This window comes from Heptranchias perlo, unplaced genomic scaffold (assembly GCF_035084215.1).
Source record: "Heptranchias perlo isolate sHepPer1 unplaced genomic scaffold, sHepPer1.hap1 HAP1_SCAFFOLD_240, whole genome shotgun sequence".
In the NCBI taxonomy this organism is placed as follows: Eukaryota; Metazoa; Chordata; class Chondrichthyes; order Hexanchiformes; family Hexanchidae; genus Heptranchias; species Heptranchias perlo.
Window position 1 is genome coordinate 469,140 of NW_027139252.1, and position 10,909 is coordinate 480,048.

Below are 10,909 nucleotides of genomic sequence, written 5' to 3' on the forward strand. Positions count from 1 at the left end.
CTCTCTGATTACTCCATATTTATCCAAGTGCTCAGTCATTCTTTCCCCAATAACGGATACTGGTAACTTCCCCACAACAGGCGTCAGACTGATAGGCCTAGAATTTCCAACTTTATCTCTCCGACCCATCCGAAATAATGGAGTGACATGGACAATGTTTCAATTAAAGCAACAATTCCTGAATCAAGAGAGTTTTGATCGATCATGAGTAAGCATGTACAAGTTCCTTACCTATTCCTCTTATTCCCCTGGGATGGTAAACATCAGGTCCTGGAGATTTGACAATCTCCAATCTCATTATTTTCTCCATTGCCATTATTTTATTTACACTGAATCCCCTTGATTTATTTACAGTTTTCCTCGTGTCTCTGCTATGTTCGCCTCATCCTTTTCTATGAAGACCGATGCAAAGTAAATATTCAGCATCTCTGCCATTTCCTGATTTTCAATTACAATATCACCTCCATCTGTCTTTAAGGGTCCCACATTACTCTTAGTCACCCTTCTTTCTCTTAATATACCTGTAAATACCTTGATTGTTGTCGTTATTTTCCCTCAAGTTTTTTCTCCTTTTCCCTTTTTGGACCTCTTCGGTTTTTTCGTTTCAGCACCACAATAAACAAGACTTCGCTGTAAAGTTCAACTCAATAGTTCTCCAATGTCAGAGCGAGAATTGTCTGAACCCCGAATTTATTTAATGTAACAAACACAAGCACACTTAATCATCCGTGTATCAACACACTGATGGATACACAAAGATAAACACAGCGAGAAATGCAGGCAGTATCAGGATGCACAGGTAAACGGACAAGGGAAATAGACAAAGATAAAACGGTCTGTGCCTCGAACAGACAGTAACGTGTCGCTGATCGATATTAGTGAGACGAGGTGGGGAACAGGTGCTGTGAATTGGTGCTGTGGTTTAGTTGGTTAAAGCATCTGTCTTGTAAACAGGCGATCCTGGGTTCAACTCCCAGCAGTGCCTTGTGTCACTTATTATTTTTACCTAATTTGTGGAATTAAGTGACAAAGTCACACTTTGGAATTGGTATTTGTTCAGGTTTGAGGAGGAAACCGATATCAGAATGACTGTTCAAAAACACCATTTCATCGCACAGACAGACCTCTCATAGAATGTGTCTGTAACACTTTAATTTAAGGACACGTTCTTGTTTCTGGGCTCGTCGGGGTCAGAGTATAATTCACGATTTATGTCATTGAGGAGCGAATGGTTGTCTCCTCGACCTCCGGATAACAGTGATAAAGTTAGAGGATACACAGAAGCGGACAGGGTGGTCGGCACTTTGGTCTTTCTCGTCTCTCTTCACTGACAGCAAAGTCACTGTGCGGCGTCCAGTCTAAAAATGACTGTGGTAATTATTCTATGAAGATTTAACCTGTTTGTGTGATAGTCCTGAGTCTACCATTTAAGGCAGGCGTTGACTCATTTAAAATAAACCCGCTTGAAATAAATGGGTTATGAATTGTGATTTCCGTGAAGCCAATGTTCCATTCCTTTATATGATTCATGTGCCTGCTCTCCGACAACAGGGGAAATGGTGGAATATCAGCTCTGCTCAGCCCGCAATGATCACGGTACATTTTCTTGCAGACAAAACACACATTGAAACCCTGGAACTTTGAGGTGATGAATCCTGAGGGAAAATAAAATTAGGGCTCGAAACATCAAACTTTTGCACCAACCGATAGCACCACCGAGACAGGTGAAGAAGTCACCCACTGAACCAGTAACTCACTGAGCTGAACTTTTTGATTGCAGTGACCAATAGAACAGCTGTCTACTGTCAGTTTACTTTTCCAAAATGAATGGTTGAAACTTGCAGGAGTGAAAATCCAACGAGCCGGTCTTCACTCTTAAACCAGCAACTGTGAAGTTAAGAGAAACGTGCCGGAGAAATACTCGATTTCAGCGCGGTGACACTGGGCCAGAGTAAAGCTCAGTTAATATGATCGCCGAGTGGCGAGAGGGTGGATTTGGAATTCCTGAGCGACCGCACTGCGCATTTTCCAGATCTGCTTGGAGCACCAATCCCTTCAATTCATCACTTACAGGGACAATTCGATTCTCGGTTTCTTTTCCCTGAGGCTTCGTGAAATTTTAAAAATTGAAAGCGACCAATATCAGAGCGAACTTCGTCACCGACATGCTCACAGATACAGAGCGGCCACACTCTGCTTCAGTGAGATGAAAACCCAGAGCGGTTTCAAGCTCGAATGCAATTGGAAGCAAAGCTCATTCAATGAAAGTGCAGGTCATTGAGGTGCCTTTAAAGTCCTGATTGTTTGAACTGAATTTCTTCCGAAAGCGCTTCAGATTCAGGTGGAGTGATTTGGGGACTTCCTTTCCCTCTTCGCAAAAGTTTGTACCGCAGCTCAAGATCAATAGTCCCGGGATAAATTAGGGATTCGCCGGGGTATGAACCTCGCATCGAGAATTATACCCCCACCTCAATGAGCCCAGAAACAAGAACGTGTCGTCACATTTACGTGTCACGGTCACATTCTAAACTGGTTTGTCCTGTACTGTACATTACTGTCTAAATATTACAGATAAGCAGAGCACTTGAGCTGTCACAGCTGTGACTTTGACTTTTCTCCCTCTCCTCTAGATCTCCCCAGTTGCTGCCACGAACCACAATCTTCTCTCACACTTCTTCATCAGGAAGTTCCGAGCCTCAGTTTTCAAATGAAATAACGCCCATCTCTTCAATCACCGACAGCCCAGAGAGAGTTTCATAATTTCAGCTCCCACTTTACCCAAATCCTCCTTAAAGTAGCATGAAAATAATTATCCTTAAGTAAACAATAATATAATTAAAAGTTCTTATCGTCTGGGGTTTTGTTTCAGTTTCCACGGCTTTTAAAGATCTGCTGATGTTTAACAAATCGCCTCTTGTTTGGAGGCTTCTGTGTGGGAAAGATCAGGAAGCGATAATTGAGAGACCGAGGATGAAGCTGTTTGATGGGAGCACTGGGGACACAGACCGTGCGCGGCTCCAGTGGAGCAATCGGTCAGCGCACGTTATTTCTACAATAATTATACACTCGAGAAATGCTGGGGTTGTGAGTTTCAGCGCCATCTAAAGTAGTTGAACCTTCTAAACATTTTGACTGGAGTTCAAGGTACAACTGGTTCCATAACACATCGACTTCTTCATGTCCCCATGTGGGCACTGAGGCTCCTCGGGCCTCCCGTCTTGCAATAGCACTCTGTACAGTTGTAGCATGACTTCCCTGCTTTTATACTCCATCCTCCTAGAAATAAAGGCCAATATTCCGTTTGCCTTCCGGATTACCTGCTGCACTTGTATGTTGACTTTTTATGTTTCATGTACGAGGACACCAAGGTCCCTCTGTACCGCAGCATTTTGTAGTATTTCTCCATTCAAATAATATTTTGCTTTTTTATTTTTCCTCCCAAAGTGGATGACTTCACATTTTCCCACATTATATTCCATCCACCAAATTTTTGCCCATCCGTTTAACCTGTCAATATCTCTTTACAGACAAGTTGTGTCCTTATCGCAACTTGCTTTTCCACCTTTCTTTGTATCATCAACCAATTTGGCCACAAGACACCCTGTTCCTTCATCCAAGCCATGAATATATATTGTAAATAGTTGAGGCCCCCGCACTGATCCCTGCGGCACCCCACTCATTACAGGAAATTCCGATAAATTCCTGCTGCTCCAGTTGGTCCGAATATCTCCTTAATCACCAGGGCGGGGTTAATGGTGAAACTGACGGTCCTGTGGTGCAGTTGGAAAATAAACATTAATTGAACCCGTCAGTTGCAACAATTAATAAAACGAAATTAATAAAAGTTAATGAAAAAAATATTTTCTGGAGTTCACCAAAGTTGGGGGGGGGAGCTTCTATGCTGTGTGTTTGTGCCGATTTAAATAGCTAGGCTTTCAGTTTATTTTCAGTTTATTTTATTATCCTTGGTCCAAACGCGCTCTTCCTGCTTCCAATGTCTTTGTTTTTCGGCCTGATATTAAGATCATCAATGGCGGCTGCATCACCCAGCATGCAGCGCGGTTCAGATTGTGCCCTATCTGAATCAGTGGAGCCCAGCGCGCAGGCGCAGTAGTGACTCATTACCGGTCAGTGTGTCCTGAGCATGCGCGGCCAGTCGAGGCTGCGGGAGGAGCGCGTTCGGTGCAGGTCAGAGGATCGGAGCAAGAGGCTCAATAAACCCCGGGGCCCGGGTCCGGGCTCAGGCCCAGGCTCAGGCTTTACAAACCCCGAGTGCGGCCCCAGACCCGAATATAAAACAGTGAACATTATCCCCCCCTCACTACCCGCCGGGAAATGAAGGGGAAATGGGGATCGGTCAGGGAGCGTCTGTAAATGAAGGGGAAATGGGGATCCGTCAGGGAGCGTCTGTAAATGAAGGAGAAATGGGGATCGGTCAGGGAGAGTCTGTAAATGAAGGAGAAATGGTGATCGGTCAGGGAGCGTCTGTAAATGAAGGGGAAATGGTGATCGGTCAGGGAGCGTCTGTAAATGAAGGAGAAATGGTGATCGGTCAGGGAGCGTCTGTAAATGAAGGAGAAATGGTGATCGGTCAGGGAGCGTCTGTAAATGAAGGAGAAATGGTGATCGGTCAGGGAGTGTCTGTAAATGAAGGAGAAATGGTGATCGGTCAGGGAGCGTCTGTAAATGAAGGAGAAATGGTGATTGGTCAGGGAGCGTCTGTAAATGAAGGAGAAATGGTGATCGGTCAGGGAGCGTCTGTAAATGAAGGAGAAATGGGGATCGGTCAGAGAGCGTCTGTAAATGAAGGAGAAATGGTGATCGGTCAGGGAGCGTCTGTAAATGAAGGAGAAATGGTGATCGGTCAGAGATCATCTGTAAATGAAGGAGAAATGGTGATCAGTCAGAGAGCATCTGCAAATGAAGCAGAAATGGTGATCGGTCAGGGAGCATCTGTGAATGAAGGAGAAATGGTGAATGGTCAGGGAGCATCTGTAAATGAAGGAGAAATGGTGATCGGTCAGGGAGCATCTGTAAATGAAGGAGCAATGGTGATCGGTCGGGGAAGGTTTGTAAATGAAGGAGAATTGATGATCGGTCAGCAAGCATCGACAAATGAATGAGGAATGGTAATTGGTCAGGGAGCGTCTGTGAATGAATGAGGAATAGTGATCGGTCAGGGAACGTCTGTAAATGAAGGAGAAATGGTGATCGGTCAAAGAGCGTCTGTAAATGAAGGAGAAATAGTGATCTCTATATCTTCAGTCATCCAGGGAGCTCTAGCTTTGGATGCTGTTACTTTCCTCCTCGTGGGAATCTGTCTACTCTGTCCCCAAACCCACTCCTCCTTGAAGGCCTCCCACTGTTCAATTACTCTTCTGCCTGCCAATTTTTGATTCCAATCCACCTGGACAAGATCCCTTTTTAACTCACTGGAATTAGCCCTCCTCCAGTTAAGAATTTTCGTATTTGACTGTCCCCTGTCCTTTTCCATAACTGTTCTAAACCAAATGAGATTATGATCACTGATGCCCCACTGAAAGATGCTCCACCTGCCCCACTTCATTCTCCACACCGAGCCCATTGCTGTACTCACATTCACTCTCTCACATTCAATCTCTCACATTCACTGTCTGACATTGACTCTCTGGCATTCACTGTGTCACATTAACTCTCTCACGCTCTCTCACATTCATTCTCTCACTCTCTCTCACCCTTTTACTCATGGTTTAGGGCCACTGAAAGATGACACGATGGGTTTGGATTTCCGCACAGGGAGGAGGGAGATTGTGTGGGATGGAGATTTACATCTTTGGAGGAACAAGAGAGGAAAGAATGTTCCATAGAAACTAGAATTGTCTATTCTGAATTTCTATCCTGTACTTACAGTCATGACTTTTCTGAACTCCTTTTGCAGGGTATTAGAAGGGGAGGATTTGCAGAGGGAAACTCAAATCAAAAATCACGTCTGATCTGACAGAGTCACTCGATTCATCAGAACCTGAATATCATCGGCCTTTGAATGTGGAAGGAGAAATGTTTGTCTGTTCTATCTGTGGGAGAAGATTTCAAACATCAGTGTGAGTGGAAAAGCACCGAGACACACACACCCGAGTGAGAGTGTTCCAGTGCACTGACTGTGGAAAGAGCTTTAACCAGTTACACAGCCTGAAAAAACATCGCACCATTCACAGCGGGGAGAAACCGTACACGTGTTCTGTGTGTGGACGAGGCTTCAACTGATCGTCCAACCTGGAGAGACACAAGGACACCCAGACCACAGAGAAACCGTGGAAATGTGGGGACTGCGGGAAGGGATTCAATCACCCGTCAGAGCTGGAAACTGATCGACACTCTCACACTGGGGAGAGGCCGTTCACCTGCTCCGTGTGTGGGAAGGGATTCACTCGGTCATCCAACCTGCTGACACACCAACGCACTCACACTGGGGAGAGACCGTTCTCCTGCTCCGTGTGTAAGAAGAGATTCACTCAGTCATCCCACCTGCTGAGACACCAGCGAGTTCACACTGGGGAGAGGCCGTTCTCCTGCTCCGTGTGTGGGAAGAGATTCACTCAGACTTTCAACCTGCTGATACACCAGCTTGTTCACTCCGATGAGAGAAGTTTTAAATGTTCTGACTGTGAGACGAGGTTTAAAAGCAAATTTAATCTGCTGACACACGAACGCACTCACACGGGGGAGAGGCCGTTCTCCTGCTCCGTGTGTAAGAGGAGATTTACTCGGTCATCCCACCTGCTGAGACACCAGTGAGTTCACACTGATAAGAGACCTATTAAAGTTCCGACTGTGGGAAGAGGTTTAAAAGCAAAAGGAATCTGCTGACACACCAACGCACTCACACTGGGGAGAGGCCGCTCACCTGCTCCGTGTGAGGGAAGGGATTCACTATTTCATCCGAACTGCTGATGCACCAACTTGTTCACACTGGGGAGAGACCTTTTTAATGTTCTGACTGTGAGAAGACCTGTAAAAGCAGATACCAACTATGGAGACATCGACGCATTCACACTGGGGAGAGACCGTTCACCTGCTCCATGTGTAGGAAGAGATTTACTCGGTCATCACACCTTCTATCACACCAGCGAGTTCACTCTGATAAGAGACCTTTAAAATGTTCTGACTGTGGGAAGAGATATAAAAACAACAGGAATCTACTGAGACACCAACGTACTCACCCTGGGGAGAGACTTTTTAAATGTTCTCACTGTGAGAAGGGCTTTAAAATCAGAAATGATCTGCTGAAACACCAACACACTCACACTGGGGAGAGACTGTTCACCTGCTCCGTGTGTGGGAAGGGATTCACTCAGTCATCACATGTGCTGAGACACCAGCGAGTTCACATATGACTGCAGGGGTTGGATTCTGCTGTTAATCCCATCCAGGACTGAACCATGTTCATTCTGACAGTTGAGGTTTGTTTCTGCTGATGTTAATAACCCCTATAACTGGGCTGGAGTTTAATATTCTGGATATCTGTTAAATAAATCAGCTTCATTTTTAACACTTTATTGTAGATTTTGGTCTTTCCCACCTGAGTGTTTAGCATCACCTGACTGGAGCTCAGAAAGGACAATCTGGGGGGAGGATCGTCCGGAGGGAACAGAACTTCAGCCTGGACACAGTCCTTCAGGGCCACACTGAGAGGGGCAAACGGCACTTTGGTCTTTCTCGTCTCTCTTCACTGACAGCAAAATCTCCGTGTGGGTTAATCTTGAGGCGTGTAAGAAATGTGCCCCAGCCGCTCTCTTCCATGGTTCAGAGCTTCTCGGAACGGAACAGAAGGCTCCTGTACAACGGTGTTTAGAGACAGGAAGAACAATGTGTAATGATTAACCCATTAACAGATAGAATTTAGGATAATTATAATCAATAGTGGAAGTAGAATCAAATGTACTGTGAATCTATGTATCTATAAATGTAAACTGTACTGTGTATTAATATAGAATGAACCATGTAACGTGTGTTCAATAAGAAAGTGCTGGTGGGCCGAGAAGGATGCATGATGGTTATTATAGTCAAGTTTGCAGTTAAAACTAAAAGGATGCTGACAACAGTAAAATGGGAATGAACAGACCAAAGGCAGGAATGTGCTGTAATAGCATAATGTCTAAAAGACATGTAGATAAAGGGACTGAAGGTTCATTAAATCAAGGAGTCACTCAGGCTCAGGCCTCTCTATCTCGAGCCTCCACAAGCCAGTGAGCAGAAGTCTGTTTATACAAACGGTTCTGTGAAGACTGGCAATGTAAACTCTAAATAAGGTTCTGTTAAGTCTGTAACAACAAGGCACGGATGGGACCAGGAGTTATGCTTGGAATGTAACTTCTGAAGGTTGAGAGACATGAATAATGGTCAGGCTGAGAGATGTGGATGTGAGAGTGAACTGCTCATAAACTGAAAAAGGGAATAAGAAGAGACCTCAAAAGCTGAGGAAGGCGAACAAGATTCTGGCAAGGAAGAAGAGAACTTTTCAGTCAACAGATCACAGCAAGAGAGAGAGAGAGAGAGAGACCGCACTGTAGTCACTTGGAGGGATAGAGAGAGAGAGAGAGAGAGACCGCACCGTAGTCACTTGGAGGGAGAGAGAGAGAGAGAGAGACCGCACCGTTGTCACTTGGAGGGACAGAGAGAGAGAGAGAGAGAGAGACCGCACCGTAGTCACTTGGAGGGACAGAGAGAGAGAGAGAGAGAGACCGCACCGCAGTCACTTGGAGGGACAGAGAGAGAGAGAGAGAGACCGCACCGTAGTCACTTGGAGGGACAGAGAGAGAGAGAGACCGCACCGTAGTCACTTGGAGGGACAGAGAGAGAGAGAGAGAGACCGCACCGTAGTCACTTGGAGGGACAGAGAGAGAGAGAGAGAGACCGCACCGTAGTCACTTGGAGGGACAGAGAGAGAGAGAGAGAGACCGCACCGTAGTCACTTGGAGGGATAGAGAGAGAGAGAGAGAGACCGCACCGTAGTCACTTGGAGGGAGAGAGAGAGAGAGAGAGAGAGACCGCACCGTAGTCACTTGGAGGGAGAGAGAGAGAGAGAGAGAGAGACCGCACCGTAGTCACTTGGAGGGATAGAGAGAGAGAGAGAGAGACCGCACCGTAGTCACTTGGAGGGAGAGAGAGAGAGAGAGAGACCGCACCGTAGTCACTTGGAGGGATAGAGAGAGAGAGAGAGAGAGAGACCGCACCGTAGTCACTTGGAGGGACACTCCCGAGGTTTCAAGGAACACTCACTATTTCTCTTTGTTCAGTCTCACCTTTTTGCACTAATTGTGATGTGATTAATAAATCGGTTTTGCCTTTAACCGTAATACCAGTACCAGTGGTGATCTTGTTGTTGTCACGAACCAGTCCTTAGATTGGATTAGATTATAATCCTGAAAATAGTGGTTTAAATCCTACAATTGGCGACCACGAAGGGACTATTTCTGACAACAGCTGAAACCTGGTGGGGGATAGTTACATAATATAAATTGATTATTTCTCCAGTAAAATGCAGTGAGTGGAGGATAGTTACATAATATAAATTGATTATTTCTCCATTAAAATGCAGTGAGTGGAGGATAGTTACATAATATAAATTGATTATTTCTCCATTAAAATGCAGTGAGTGGGGGATAGTTACATAATATAAATTGATTATTTCTCCAGTAAAATGCAGTGATTGGGGGATAGTTACATAATATAAATTGATTATTTCTCCATTAAAATGCAGTGAGTGGGGGATAGTTACATAATATAAATTGATTATTTCTCCAGTAAAATGCAGTGAGTGGGGGATAGTTACACAATATAAATTGATTATTTCTCCAGTAAAATGCAGTGAGTGGAGGATAGTTACACAATATAAATTGATTATTTCTCCAGTAAAATGCAGTGAGTGGAGGATAATTACATAATATAAATTGATTATTTCCCCATTAAAATGCAGTGAGCGGAGTGCACACCCACCACGGGTGGCCTCATAAAATGAGGACAATCAGTTCTTCTTTCCTTGGTGAGAGGTTTCTTTAATCTGGGGATTTTGTTCAGTGGTCGAGCGCATGTTTCGCATGTGTTGAGGTCCTGGGTTCAACTCCCAGTATCTCCCTAAATAATTTTTCACCAGAATTACCCACGGAAAGTTGAATTCCGCTTTTTGAGCTCAGCGAGTTCCAACTTCTGAGGCTCCACAAGCATTAAATTGTCCCGGAGCGGGACTTCATCTCACGGTCCCCTCAACAGCTCAACTCAAAGCAGCCGCCGACTGAGGGGAATGTGTGACGGTGCAATATCGAGCGAGCAGTCCCAGCTCTTGTTCCTGTTTGACGCTCTGTCATTCTTCCATCTCACTTTATGATTCAGAGGTTGGATTTCAGTCTTGTCACTGACCATTAGCGATTGTATTTTTTTATTTCCGCAGACTTTTTTTTGGAAAGTTCAAAGTAAAGAGGAGCAGAAACCCCGTGAACTGAAGCAGAGGTTGAACATTGTGAACACGCGGGACCGCTGGGCATCTCGATATCCTGTAGAGACGGAGCAGAAAGCTCACGGCTTCACTTCTAAAGTGTCTGCTTGTTTATTTCTCAGGTACCTTTTGCTCCGTGGGGATGTAGCTCAGTGGAAGAGTGCATGCATTGCATGTATGAGGTCCCGGGTTCAATCCCCGGCATCTCCAAACAAGTTACATTTCCAGTTTTGGATTCAACTGTGAGAATATCATCTGAGACTCGCCTCACATTCACACACAAGGAGAGACAAGAGTTTCTTCACCTCGCGAAAAACCGAACGCTCCGCACAGAATATAATTCAATGGGAGAGCGCCCACGGTGTTTCAATGGCGCCCATCTCATGGTTGATCAGCTTGCCCAGTGAAAGATTATTTCCAGTTTCACAGATTGGGGGG

At 45.1% G+C, this 10,909-nt stretch overlaps 2 non-coding genes across 2 annotated transcripts; both read left to right on the forward strand.

Annotated features, from left to right (window-relative positions):
• The first annotated feature begins 911 nt into the window (after positions 1–911).
• trnat-ugu (transfer RNA threonine (anticodon UGU)) lies at positions 912–985 on the forward strand. Its single transcript has one exon. It is a non-coding gene; the product is annotated as a tRNA-Thr (tRNA).
• Positions 986–10,609: 9,624 nt separating this feature from the next.
• trnaa-ugc (transfer RNA alanine (anticodon UGC)) lies at positions 10,610–10,681 on the forward strand. Its single transcript has one exon. It is a non-coding gene; the product is annotated as a tRNA-Ala (tRNA).
• Positions 10,682–10,909: the final 228 nt, after the last annotated feature.